Source organism: Panthera uncia, chromosome E1, assembly GCF_023721935.1.
Source record: "Panthera uncia isolate 11264 chromosome E1, Puncia_PCG_1.0, whole genome shotgun sequence".
In the NCBI taxonomy this organism is placed as follows: domain Eukaryota; kingdom Metazoa; phylum Chordata; class Mammalia; order Carnivora; family Felidae; genus Panthera; species Panthera uncia.
This window is the reverse complement of record NC_064814.1, coordinates 51,245,639-51,259,176: the sequence shown is the minus strand read 5'-3', so window position 1 is coordinate 51,259,176 and position 13,538 is coordinate 51,245,639. Positions and strand designations below refer to the sequence as shown.

At 45.3% G+C, this 13,538-nt stretch overlaps 1 long non-coding RNA gene across 1 annotated transcript in view; it reads right to left on the bottom strand.

The window, feature by feature from the left end:
• Positions 1 to 9,536: 9,536 nt before the first annotated feature.
• LOC125926977 (uncharacterized) overlaps positions 9,537 to 13,538 on the bottom strand; it is a 142,256-nt gene continuing 138,254 nt past the window's right edge. Inside the window, exon 6 of the long non-coding RNA XR_007459206.1 lies at positions 9,537 to 10,125. This is a non-coding gene — a long non-coding RNA (uncharacterized LOC125926977). The remainder of the gene's footprint in view (positions 10,126 to 13,538) is intronic.

The following is a 13,538-nucleotide window of genomic DNA, read 5'->3' as shown; positions in this document are numbered from 1 at the left end:
AATGACACCAGGGGGCTGCCTGGGTGGCTCAGTTGGTAAACATCCCCCTCTTGATCTCAGCTCAGGTCTTGATCTCAGGGTCGTGAGTTCAAGCCCCACGTTGGGCTCCGTACTGGGTGTGGGGCCTACTTACAAAAATTAAGTGACACCAGGGACGCCTGGCCGACTCTATCGGTGGAGTGTGCAATACTTGATCTCAGAGTTGTGAGTTTGAATCTTACGTTGGGTGTAGAGATTACTTTTTAACAAATAAAATAAAGATGACACTAAATGTACCAAAAGAGATCATGGTAACTTAAAATAACCTCACAGTTGGAAATCCTAAGTGTGACCCCAAACTAAACAGAAATACAAGAAATTCTACTACATAAAAAAAAAATTTAATTTGTTATTGCAAAAATAAAGTACAAACTCAGAAAACTGGGGAAAAGGTTTGCATCTTATGCACAAAGGAATAATTTTCTTAATATATAGGCCAATCAGTAACAAAAAGATAAACAATCCTATGGGAAAACGGTCAAGATATAAGATCAGGGTTCATTTCGTAAAAAGAATTTCAAATGACTCAAAACGATGTAAAGATGCTCAGCCTCAATAAGAAGATGTATGAAAAGTAAAAACCCAAATACGTTTTTCTATTGAAAAGTTTTATACTTAAAATTGACAAAAGCCAAAATTTTATAATACGCTGTATGGTCAGGGAACATGTGGGGGAAAAAAAAAAAAACCAAAGCAGACTTTCCTTAGGAGTAAAAATTGGAACAGGTCCTATAAAGTATAATTTGGTAAAATCTCACAAATTGTTCCATATTCCTGCCTGGTGGCCTGGCGGTTCCATTTCTAGGAATTTGTGTTGTAAATAGGTCTTCACGAGAAATGAAGATATTCACTGCTTCACTGGGACAGTGTTTATCGTAGCCAAAAGTCTCTTATCAGCCAAAAGTCCTGATCAAATAAATGAATGGAATACCATGCAGCTTTCCCAAAAAGGAATAATGGGGAACTATATCCAGGGTGTAAAAAAGGTAGAGGGCAAGGTGTATGATGTGCTATCCTTTATGCTTTAAAAAAAAAAGAAAAGAAAAAAGAATAAATAAATAAATAAATAAATAAGTGTAAAAAACCAAAAAAAACTATAGGCCTATGTTTGTAATTGTGTAGAACATCTTTGAAATGATTCACAAGAAAGATGGGGGGTGGGGGAGATGGGAAAGTGGGTGATGGGCATTGAGGAGGGCACCTGTTGGGATGAGCACTGGGTGTTGGATGGAAACCAACTTGACAATAAATTATATTAAAACAAACAAAAAAAGAGAGCACCTGGGTGGCTCAGTCCGTTGAGCGTCCGACTTTGGCTCAGGTCGTGATCTCATGGTCCGTGAGTTCAAGCCTGGTGTCAGGCTCTGTGCTGACAGCTCGGAGCCTGGAGCCTGTTTCAGATTCTGTGTCTCCCTCTCTCTCTGCCCCTCCCCCACTCATGCTCGCTCTCTCTCCCTCTCTGCAAAAATAAATAAACTTAAAAAAATTAAAAAAAAAAAAAAGAAAGTGGGTAATAGTGTTTGCACTGGGAGGAGAAAGCAGGTGACTGGAGAAAGGAAGGTAAGAGAAATTCATTTGTCACGACCACCTCCTCCTACATATCTTTTATAAAATGTACGTAACTTCCTTTATTATTTAATCAAAAGTTGATTAAGTCCTTAAAATTCCTTTCCTGTGTTAAAAACGCAGGGTAAGGGGCACCTGGGTGGCTCAGTCGGTTAAGCCTCCGACTCTTGGTTTTTGACTCAGTCATCACCTCCCGGTTGGTGAGTTCGAGCTCCGCATTGGGCTCTGTGCAGACAGGACGGAGCCTGCTTGGGATTCTCTGTCTCCTTCTCTCTCTGCCTCTTCCCCACTCATGCTCTCTCTGTCTCAAAAACAAATAAATAAACATTAAAATGTATATTAAAAAAAAAAACACAAAATGCAGGGGGAAAAGTATGTAGGAACCGTCTCAAACGATGGGAAGGGTGTATTTGGGTCACCCGGGCAGGAGCCATGGCTGAAATGATCGAGAGGCAAAGCGGAAGTCGAGGACTTGAGGCTCCTCTTTGAGGTCGGCAGCGGGGCCCCAGACGAAAGCAGGGAGACGCATCTGCTAACAGGATTCCTGTCTCGGGGGTGCCCGGCTGCCATCCAGCATCCAGCCGGCACTCGGAGTCTGCCTTTATTGATAGATGAGTAAGATTGAACATGGCACCTGTGTCCAGCGAATCCCCTGGCACCATTTAACCAACACTTAGAGCAGCTGCTTTTGAAAAATTACCTTCGGACTGGGCCCATCCTAGCAGAACGACATCATCACCTTGAGTACTTCTCCGGTTCCCAAGAAATGAGGATTTTTTTGCCCTGCCAGAGGAGACCTGAGCCGTATTTTCTTTGAAGTCACTTCTGTCGCTTTCTTTTTATTTCCTCCGCTGCCTACCTTAGATCACAAGGCCCGTGCTATCGCCATATCCTTCCAAGGGATCTCAGCGGCCCCCTTTGAAGGACTTCGGCGGCTTCTCCTTGCCCACAGCTCATTCATGCTCAGCAGTATTTACGAGGCTGCTCCCAGTCTGCTCTCACCCACTCCCGCCCATCTGTGCAAACCTACTGGACTTTTCTCCAACCACATCCCCATAACCTTCCACCTCTTCGAACCATGGCTCATGCTCGTCTGTTCATCACCTTCTTAGTGAACCACCACTAATTTACCAACACTCGGATCCAATGTCACCTCCTAGGGAAGTACTCCCAGCCCTACCAGGCCAACTGAGGGATACCTTCTTCCTGCTTCCAGGCTGTAGGAAGCTCTATTGGAGAATTTGTCGCAATGCTTTATTATTTGTCTTACTCATTTCTTCTTTTTTAAAATGTTTCTTTATTTATTTTAAGAGAGAGAGTGCAAGTGGGGTAGGGTCAAGGAGAGAGGGAGACAGAAAATCCCAAGCAGGCTCTGTCCGCACGATCAGCACGGAGCCCGACGCAGGGCTTGATCTCAGGAACCGGGAGATGGTGACCTGAGCCGAAATCAAGAGTCAGACGTTAACTGACTGAGCCATCCAGGTGCCCCAACCTTACTCATCTCTTCTGAACATTGTTTACTTTTATATCCACAGTGTGCAGGTAACACAGCTTCTAACACATAGCGAAAGCTCGGTAATTTTCTTTCTTATGGATATGTGGATTCTCTGTTTGCAGTTTCCGGACGCTTAATTCAACACTCACGTTGTACTTAATTCTCCGATTTTTAGCCTCTTGCTTCAAGCGTTGCTTCAAACATACCCGGAGGAGAGCACTGACGGCCTGTCCCACTGCAGCTCCTGCTGAAAGACATTTCTCATCCATGGAAACGTTTCCCCCAGGTTAGCTGCCCTAGTATGGCTAGAGGTTCCTCACCTCCACACTCCCGTTCACTCTATTCGCCTTGCCGACATTCTCCACCTGTACCCATTAAAAACTCAAGACGTGATACCACAACACAGCCACCAGAATCGTTAAAATGACAAGGGCTGTTGAGAGTACATGTTGACAAGCGTGTGGAGCGACCAGAACTCTCATTCATTGCTGATGCACACGCAAGCTGGCACGATCGCTTTGGAAGTCGTTTGGGCTAAATACAAATTCTCGTGATGCACAGAATCTGCTCCTAGGTATATACCCAACAGTCCCTATGGGACATGAATAAGAATGCTCATAACAGGGGTGCCTGGGTGGCTCAGTCGGTTAGGCGTCCGACTTTGCTTCAGGTCATGATCTCATGGCCCGTGGGTTCGAGCCCCGCATCGGGCTCTGTGCTGACAGCCTAGAGCCTGCTTCAGATTCTATGTTCTCCCTCTCTCTCTGCACCTCCCCCGCTCATGCTCTGTCTCACTCTGTCTCTCAAAAATAAATAAGTGTTAAAAAAATTTTTTTTATGCTTGTAACATTGGGGACCCTGGGTGGCTCAGTCGGTTGAGGGTCTGACTTGATTTCGGCTCAGGTCATAATCCCAGCATCTGGGAATTGTGTCCCACCTCGGGCTCTGTGCTGAGCGTGGAACCTGCTTAAAGATTCTCTCTCTCTTACTCTGCTCCTTCCCCCACTCTCTAAAATTTAAAATAATAAATTAATTTGGGACACTTGGGTGGCTCAGTCAGTTGAGCATCTGACTCTTGGTTTCAGCTCAGGTCATGATCTCAGGGTTCATGACATTGCAGAGCCTGTAGGCTTTTCTCTCTCTCTGCCTCTCTCCCAGTCTCACACACTCTCTCTCTCTCAAAATAAGTAAATAAACTTAAAAAATAAGTTAATTTATTAAAGATTAAAATAAATTAAAAAAAAGAATACTCATAACAGTGCCTCGAAATAGAACCCCCCCCCCCAAATGTCCACCACCAGTAGGTTGGAAGAAGTGTGGTTTATATTCACACAATGGAAAACTACACAGCAGTGAGAATGAACCATGACTGTGCAAAGCACCACACAGATGGACCTCACAGTGTGGAGTGGAAGACACCAGACACAAAAGACACAAGCATTTACACTCTACGACTTAATTCACATAAAGTTCAAAACCAGGCAAAACCAGTCTCTGGTGATAGAAGTCAGGATTGTTGGGGGCCCAGTAACTGGCAGGGTTGGGGATCGGGGAGCCTTCTGTGGCCCTGGTGAATGTTCTATTCCTTGATCTGGGTTGTGGTTACATGCCTTGCCTTTTCAAGACTCATTAAACTGTACACTTAGGTTTTGTGTTATGTTTGGGTAAAACTGAAAATAAAATCTCCCCAGCACCTGGTCCAAGCCTTCGCATAGGGGAAGTTCTCCGAATGGTTGGTGGTCAATTAACTAATGGAATTCTCCTTCCCGCTAAGTGCCTCAGTGCCTTTGGGGGGCAGGCTCAATCGTTTTGAATTATACTGAGACCACCAACATGTTTAATTTGACCTTAACATCTCTACATTTGAGGAGCTGAAACGAAGACCTCTAGTAACCAGACCCTTTCACCCGGTTCTGTGCACAGCGGGGGCAGCGTGAGGATCTATTTCCCTCTGCTATCCTCATCCGGGATGGGAGCTGTTGGAGAACAGATCGCCTCTACTCAGAGTGTGTTTTCTGGGGTGCTAACAATGCCATTCGCTCATCTTCCTTCAGAGTATAATCCACAAACCAGCCGCATGTAGGGTCACTTGGGGGCTGATCAGAAATGCAAACAAATGAGGGGTGCCTGGGTGGCTCAGTCAGTTGGGTGTCCCACTTCAGCTCAGGTCATGATCTCGCAGTTGGTGGGTTCAAGCCCCGTATCAGGCTCTGTGCTGACAGCTCAGAGCCTGGAGCCTGCTTCAGACTCTGTGTCTCCCTCTCTCTCAGCCCCTCCCCCGCTCACGCTCTGTCTCTCTCTGTCTCAAAAATAAATAAACGTTAAAAAAAAAAAAAAGAAATGCAAACAAATAAGCTTCATCTTCAGGCCAAGCAAGTCAGAATCTCAGTCGTGAGGCCCAGAATTCTGTGTTTTAATAAGATTCCCTGGTGTATTAATGGTGTCTTTTATTTTCTGTAGTTCTGATGCTCTGACATCTGGGGGCTTGCCGAGCCTGGAGGGCCCCTCCCAGGGCTAGCCAATCCCCAAAGTGAATGGGCAACTCGCCCCCAAGCTTGCTTTTCAGTTACAAACCAACCAGTCCAGAGCCCGCACCCCAACCACCTTCTTTATGGGGCTCTCATTCTCCAGGCCACTATTCTAATCACTGCACTAGGGGAGAAGGTACCAGACAACTAGGGATGGCTCCTTTGCCCCAGAGACCACTGAAATTACCTAACTAAGTGTAAGCCTTTTTACCCTGGTTCACCCCTTCCTTTCTGAGGAAACACCTAAAACTAGCCACAGCTCTCCCTTCTCTCTCTGACCAGTGACTGACCTTGGGTATGTCCCCCACAACATGGTGTACTACCTCCTTCTCAGGGGAACTGTGAGTAATAAACCATTCTTTTGATGGCAGTCATCTCCTGATTCGTTGGGCTTACAATACTTTAAACTTTCTATTAATAAACTGTATTTTAAAACACCAGAAGATTTAGGGGTGCCTGCCTGGTTCAGTTGGTAGAGCATGTGACTCTCGATCTTGGGGTCGTGGGTTTAAGTCCCACAGTGGGTGGAGAGAGTACTTAAAAAGATAAAAATCTCTAAAACACCGGAAGATTTGTATGCACGTTAACAAATGAGAATTAGGGGCGCCTGGGTGGCAGGCAGTCAATTAAGCATCTGACTTCAGCTCAGATCATGATCTCATGGTTTGTGAATTCAAGCCCCTCATCGGGGTCTCTGCTGTCAGCACGGAGCCTGCTTCAGATCCTCTGTCCCTTCTCTTTTTCCCTCCCCTACTTGTGAAACTCTCTCTCTCTCTCTCAAAAATAAACATTAAAAAAAAAAAGGCATTTGAGAAGTAGAAATTCTCTCCTACCTCTTGCAAAAGAGCTACCTAGACCACAGCTTATCCTGAATTCACATTCCCTCCAGAAATAGGAATAAATCCCACCAGGGAAGGAAGATTACCCTTTCCCTCCTGAGCATGGCGTGAGGTCATTTGTCATTCCCAACTGTCTCAGGTGGAAAGATGGGGGACACTGACATGCAGGTGATTTTCCCAAGCTCCTGTCCCAGTGTTGATAGAGCCTAGGTGACCAGACTCCTGGTCCCAACCCCAGCAGCACAAAAATAATCACAGAAGCTACCGCTTGTTGAAGGCATTCTAAGTGCCGGCTAAGAAATTAAACTCTTTTTTCAGAAATGGATTATCCAATTAACACCATGATAACCCTGTTGGGTAGGTATCCCCATTTCCACAGGAGGCACCGGAAGCTCAAAAATATTAAGTGACTTTTGTTTATAAATCCTGTTAGAAGCACAGTTATTATTCAAACTACTTCTTTCTGATTCCAAAGACATAGCTGTTAATGACTACAAGATGGATATAAAAATTGAAGATGCTTTCAGCAGAATAGCTTGGAAATTAGATACGGAATTCTAATGTACCATTGCAGATTTTGAAATATGACAGTCATGAATTTTCCCATGATACTCAATGTGGAAAACTGTAATATTTCTTCATTTTTATAAATCGGATTAGAATCTGGTTTACAGCCCTCACACGCCAGACTCCACATGGAATTCAACCTCAAGTAACAATGGAAGATTTCTTCCCTATTCTGTTGGGTCTAAAAAAAATGGGGGAGGAGTCTGGTCTTTAGAGTATTCTGGTATCTGATGCCCCTGAGAGTTAATGTGCTTTCACTGTCTATGGTCTTTGTGTTTCCTAGTCAGTTTCACCGGCCTTTATCTTCTCCATCCGGGCTTTCAAGGTGCCACCAAACCACATTCCTGCGAGGTCTTGCTACCTCTGAGTTGTTGCATCCAAGAGGACCCCCATTCCCGAGGCACGCAAGGCTCTTTTGCCACATTCTTCTCCAGGTCAATTAATTCTTCCTCTGCAACTGCACTAATCTGCAACCTCTCCCTTCCACGGGCTTAATGATGTCAATCCCCGTCAACATTTGCACACAGAGTCTTTAGAGTTGACCCTCTGGCTTTTCAGTCTTCCTCCACATTACAAAGGAAAACAAAACAAAATGCTTGTTATGGCCCTCACCCAAGGAAGCTCAAAGCTAAGAGAAATGAAAGAACTGCTTTCTTTCTTTTTTTTTTTTTAACTTATTTATTTAAATTCAAGTTAGTTAACATACAATGTAGTATTAGTTTCAGGAGTAAAACCCGGTAATGGCTCTCATTCTTACCTAAGTGGTCATTAACTTGGGGCCAGAATATTAGAGCTAAAAGCAAAGCGACTCTTTTTTTAACTCTCTCTGAGATCCCCCTGAGATAGGTTCCCCAGATTGAAACCCTCTGGAGGCCAGCAAGTAAATCAGCAATGCATTATTCTTTTCTTTACCTTTCAAAGCCTAACTCAACGGTGTCTCTTCCATGAATGCTTCCTTGATTATCATTCTAAACAGAATCATTCTTTCCTCTCCCTGTTCTCACAGCAATTTGCTAAATGTCTGCCTTATACCGTGTTAACTGCATTCTGCTTTATCTAATACAAATTTTTAAAGAAATGCCGGCCACATTTCCTAACTGGATAATTTGGAGTATAATGGTACGGCAACAGCTTTATCTAGTTTCAGCAGAGACAGAGGGAAAAATTCTTTGGCTTAATAGTCTTAACCATGAGTTGAGAAAAGAGAATCATAAATTTGCCCAAGGTTCAACATATTTCTCAAAACTTTATTGAGCAGAGTAACTTTTGCTGGCTTCAGAGTGATGACAGTCACTCGGGGTAATTTAATGCCAAGTTCTCTTACTTAAAAACTTAACTTGGACATCAACCAAGTCTATAGAGTTGCATTCTTAGAGTGCCAAAGTACCTCAACCGCTCTGGGAGGGGAGTCTGTCCCTAGGAAATGGTGCAGAACAGCCCAAACAGGAGGGTGACTACCCTGCTGGGTGCCACAGGCTGTAAATCCAACCTTGGGGCTGCAAAGTGCATCGTGGGATGCCAGCTAGCTCAGAGATGCAATCTGGTGTAGTGCAGACAGCACTCAGCTGGGGATCCGAGGCATAGGATGCAAAAAGGAGGCATACCCGTGGACCCTTAGCCACCTGCTATATGCATATGCCTCACGGATGTGCTGACTTTCCACTCTGTAATGACCACCTTGGCGCCTTGATCCTTGTTCCTTGTACGTCTTTTTCCCACAGTCACAGCCTCTTGGCTCTCACCTGTGGGCTCAGCTCAGGTCTGTGACCATGAATTCTAAATCATGCAGGATTTAAGGGGTCACATTTAGTCTTCTTCTCGACATGGCATCGCTAGACTATCACTTTGCTCCTTGACGCGAAGCTTCTGGAAATTCCAAGCCCACTTTTTAACCTCGTCTGGATCAATTTTGCCTCTTTGCCAAATTCTGCAGGAGCATTTCTGGTCCCTAGAGATGAATTCACTGCTTGTTTTCATGGTTCCATCCCTGAACCTCACACTTAAATTTGAGATTCCTTTACCAACTAGCCCCTGGCATTCTCATTCCCTCCTTGAACATTAGCATATGGCCCTCTGCCAGATTTCGAGGTTGCTGAGCTCTGCGGGGTGTCAGAAAACTCAGGCACTACCTCTGGTCACTCCTCGGTGCTGTTTGTCGTGTTGCTGCTGCTTGTCTGGGCCTCCATTTTCCTACCACCATGATATTCTAGACTCTTTCATGAACGCACGTTCCCATGGCCTCCTGCTGTTGGGTTGGTTTCCAATTGGCTGCCCCAATTGGGCAGATCTTTCCGTCCTCAAGGTATCAGCCCCCACTGGTCTGACTCACCCCCCAGCAGCAGCCAACACCTGGTTTGGGTCGATTTTGTTACATTGGTGTTTTTCCAAATAATCTCTGCAGATTGTTGGTAGACATAACATACACAAAGAGTTCTATAGTTAAATATATTCTTTTAAAAAAAATTTTTTTTTAACGTTTTTATTTATTTTTGAGACAGAGCATGAACAGGGGAGGGGCAGAGAGAGGGAGACACAGAATCCGAAGCAGGCTCCAGGCTCTGAGCTGTCAGCACAGAGCCCGACACGGGGCTCGAACCCACAAACCGCGAGAGCATGACTTGAGCCAAAGTGGGATGCCTAACCCACCGAGCCACCCAGGCGCCTCCACTTGTTCAACTTCTTAAAAACTACTTAATGTACGTGCCTCTCCAGTCCTACTTCTGCTTCACAAGGTGATTGATACGCAACTGTGTACATTATCATCCACAATGGCTAACGCTACGCTTCATTTACTGAACATTTGCTCTCCACTCGTCGCTACTCTCAACACTTCTCCCCTATCACCTCTTTTATGACGACAAACCCATGATGCACGCGTAATCGTTGATTTGCCCCCCCCCCCGTTTTACAGAGGGGGCTACGGAGGCACAAAAACAGCTAAATATTAACTTACCAAAGTCCACCAGCTGATTCAACTGAGATTCAGGCCGAGGTAGTTGGACTGCGGCGACATCGTTCTCAATCCCAGCGCTGTAATTTACTCATATAGCGTAAATAAACAGACATTCTTGCCCTGGTGGCGCTTATATTCCTAGTGGGAGGAAACAGGCAACAAATAAATAAGCTTAGGTCCTGCAGGGATGAGTGCCATGGGCAAAATTAAAGCAGAGTATAGAATATGCGAATGTTACTCTTCTACAGGGTGGTTCGGGAAAGCCTCTCTAAGGTGACATCTGTGCAGGGGCGCCTGGTGCCTCCGTCGGTTAAGCATCCGACTTCAGCTCAGGTCATGATCTGGCGGCTCGTGGGTTCGAGCTTCCGATTCTGTGTCTCCCTCTCTCTCTGCCCCTCCCCGACTTGTATGCTGTCTCTCTCGGTCTCTCTCTCAAAAAAAAAAAAAAAAAAAGTGAATACATGTTAAAAAAAATTTTTTTTAAGGTGACATTTGTGCAGGAGGAAGTGATAAGTGAAGGGAAAAGCATTCCAGGCAGAGGGAATAGCAAGGGCAAAGGCTCTGAGGCAAGAGCGCTTTGGACTGTCCACAAAGTAGCAAGGGGCCAGTGTGGATACAGCAGAGCGAGTAAGAAGGAGTAGAGTTAGCAAGATTCAGAAACACAGGTCATGTGGTGGGGATGGGGGTGGGGGTCGTCAACACGGCTAAGATATACAGATTTATTCTGCAATGGAAAGTTGTCGGAGGGTTTGGGGCTGAGGGGAGACATTCTGACTCAGATGGCAAAGGCCTTCTAGCTTCTACCAGGGGCGTGGGGGGAGGCAAGGAGAAGGCACTCTTGCCTTCTGTATGTAAGTAAACCTGCCTGTCGCCTCTCGTCAGAAAATAAGGACACAATCCGATATAATCTCCCCCCCCACTTTTTTTTTTTTTGACCCGCCACAGAACTTCGAATCCGATTCAGGACGCTGTTGAAGAGTTCTGGTGTTTCAGAGGGGGCAAAAAGACTCAAAGGCCCATGTTTTCGCTCTTGTACAAGGAGAATGTTCTAAAATAAATACGGTTGGGCCTGTGCTTTTGTTCCTGAAAAATATGGGTCCAAATATATGGGTCCAGGCTGCTACTAACGGTGGCAGGAGAAGAGACAGAGAGAGCTATTGAAAAGCAAGGTTGTTTAGTAGCTAAAAATGGCTGGTTTAGAAATCCCGCAACAGCACAGGGGCCCTCTCTTAGGAAAGGAGAGGCAGCCACAAAGCCACTGTCAGGACTTCCGACATCAGGCTGGGCACTGTGGAGACCTGGATGTTTCCATGGCAACTCTTTCCGCACAGTTTGGCTGGACCAGCCCTCGCCTGTGACTCAGGGCATCCGTGTGACTCAAGCTGCTTTCCGCACTGCATGAGGCCACTCGTCAAGATTACCCCAGGGGACACTGTTCTCTGTGACGAAGCCAGTTACACAGGGAACAACAGAACTTAAGAAGGAGTGGCTGGCTACGCGTTTTCTTAAATACTTGTGTTGTATTTATCTTTCTAATGTTATTTACTTCGATCCTAGTGGGTTTTTCCCCCTAAGTCTCTTTGTAATTTATGTGCCTTTAGATACAACAGCAAATATACAACAGAAGGGAAAAATAGGAAAATTAGACTACATCGAAGTTAGAAACTTTTGTGTTGCAAATGATACCATCAAGAAAGGGAAAAGCCCGCAGGATAGGAGGTAACATTTACAAATTGCCTATCTGATAAGGGTCTTATCAGACCTTTATATAAAGAACTCCTACAACTCAACAGTAAAAAGACAACCAAACCAAAAAATGGGTAAAAGATTTGAATAGACGGTGGTTAATTCTTCACTCCCTTCACGATTTATGCCAAGCCCCCATATCACCTGCACAGCTAGCTCTTTGATAGTTTCAAATAATTGCCTCATTTTTACACATACATAAAGACGGAGTTGATTTCTTTTTCTTTTTATTTTTTTACATTTATTTATTTTTGAGAGACAGAGAGAGACAGTGAATGAGCAGGGGAGGGGCAGAGAGAGAGGGAGACACAGAATCCCAAGCAGGCTCCGGGCTCCGAGCTGTCAGCACAGAGCCTGTCGCGGGGCTCGAACCCACAAACCGTGAGCTCATGACCTGAGCCAAAGTTGGACGCGTAAGTGACTGAGCCACCCAGGCACCCCAAGATGGAGTTTTTTTTAGGGAAAATAATGGATAAGGCAGGAAAAGTACACAAAAAGCAGGAAGGGCTATGACCCCTGGGGGGAAAAATACATGCTCTCTTTAGAGGACGAAGCCTGGAATTGCCAAAATATGGAGAGAAAAGTGGGTCTGTTGTTTCTCATCTCAGGGAATTTAGAAAAACAGCTAAGGGATATGCTGAGGGGTAGCCAGCCTGGAAAGAAAAGAGGAGGGTACTGGGCCAGTGGGTGTGTAAACGTAAGAGATCTGAGAATAGTATGCAGATCAGTGAATTTACTTTGAAGATGAAGCAGTGAGGACTGAAGGGAGGGTGGACCCTGGGAGCAAGAAGTTCCTGTGCAATTGTAGAGGCTACAGGAGACACTGATCTAGAAGCTGAGAGTGTGTGGGTAGTTTGATAGCGAATACGCTGAAGATAAGGACATGGCAGCGTAGAAGGTTCCGAAGAGGGCTAACTTAGAAAGTCAGCAGGGGGAAGGCTTAAGGCAGAGATGGGCTGACAGATGGGAGAGAAGGTGGAAAGGAGCCCCCGTAGGTGGGTCATGATATCAGAAGGACCACAGGAGGAGCGGATGGGGGAGAAGAGTAGGCGGTGAGCATACCAGCCGCCATGTAAAGGATGAGAACGTTGCCCTTCCGAGCCTTGATAGCGAACACACAGGGTCAGTCAGTATCTGGTGGGTGACATTGAGAAAATGTATTAAAGTTATCCCGCATGTAGGACGCCTGGGGGGCTCAGTTGGTTCAGCATTGACTCTTGGTTTTGTCTCAAGCCATGATCTCATGATCTCCCTCTCTCTGAAAAATAAACACTAAATTTTTAAAAAATATGTAAGTAAATAGACATTTAAAAAAAAGAATGAAGACTTAATTCACCTTTCAGCTTCTGTTGTCTCACCTTTAAAATGAGGATAATATAGGGGCGCCTGGGTGGCGCAGTCGGTTAAGCGTCCGACTTCAGCCAGGTCACGATCTCGCGGTCCGTGAGTTTGAGCCCCGCGTCAGGCTCTGGGCTGATGGCTCGGAGCCTGGAGCCTGTTTCCGATTCTGTCTCCCTCTCTCTCTGCCCCTCCCCTGTTCATGCTCTGTCTCTCTCTGTCCCAAAAATAAATAAAAAACGTTGAAAATTAAAAAAAAAAAAATGAGGATAATATATAGTTTTCGGGGTTGTTAGGACTGGAAAAAAATGGGCACAGAGGATCTGGACCACAACAGGGGCTCGATCTCTTGGAACTGGCAAAGTTCCGTATCTTACTCTGATACAACGTTTAAATGTTTAGGTAACTGAAGAATTCACGGACGACTGGACCCCAACAAACTTCCTCTAGGAAGAAGAGGTCAAAGG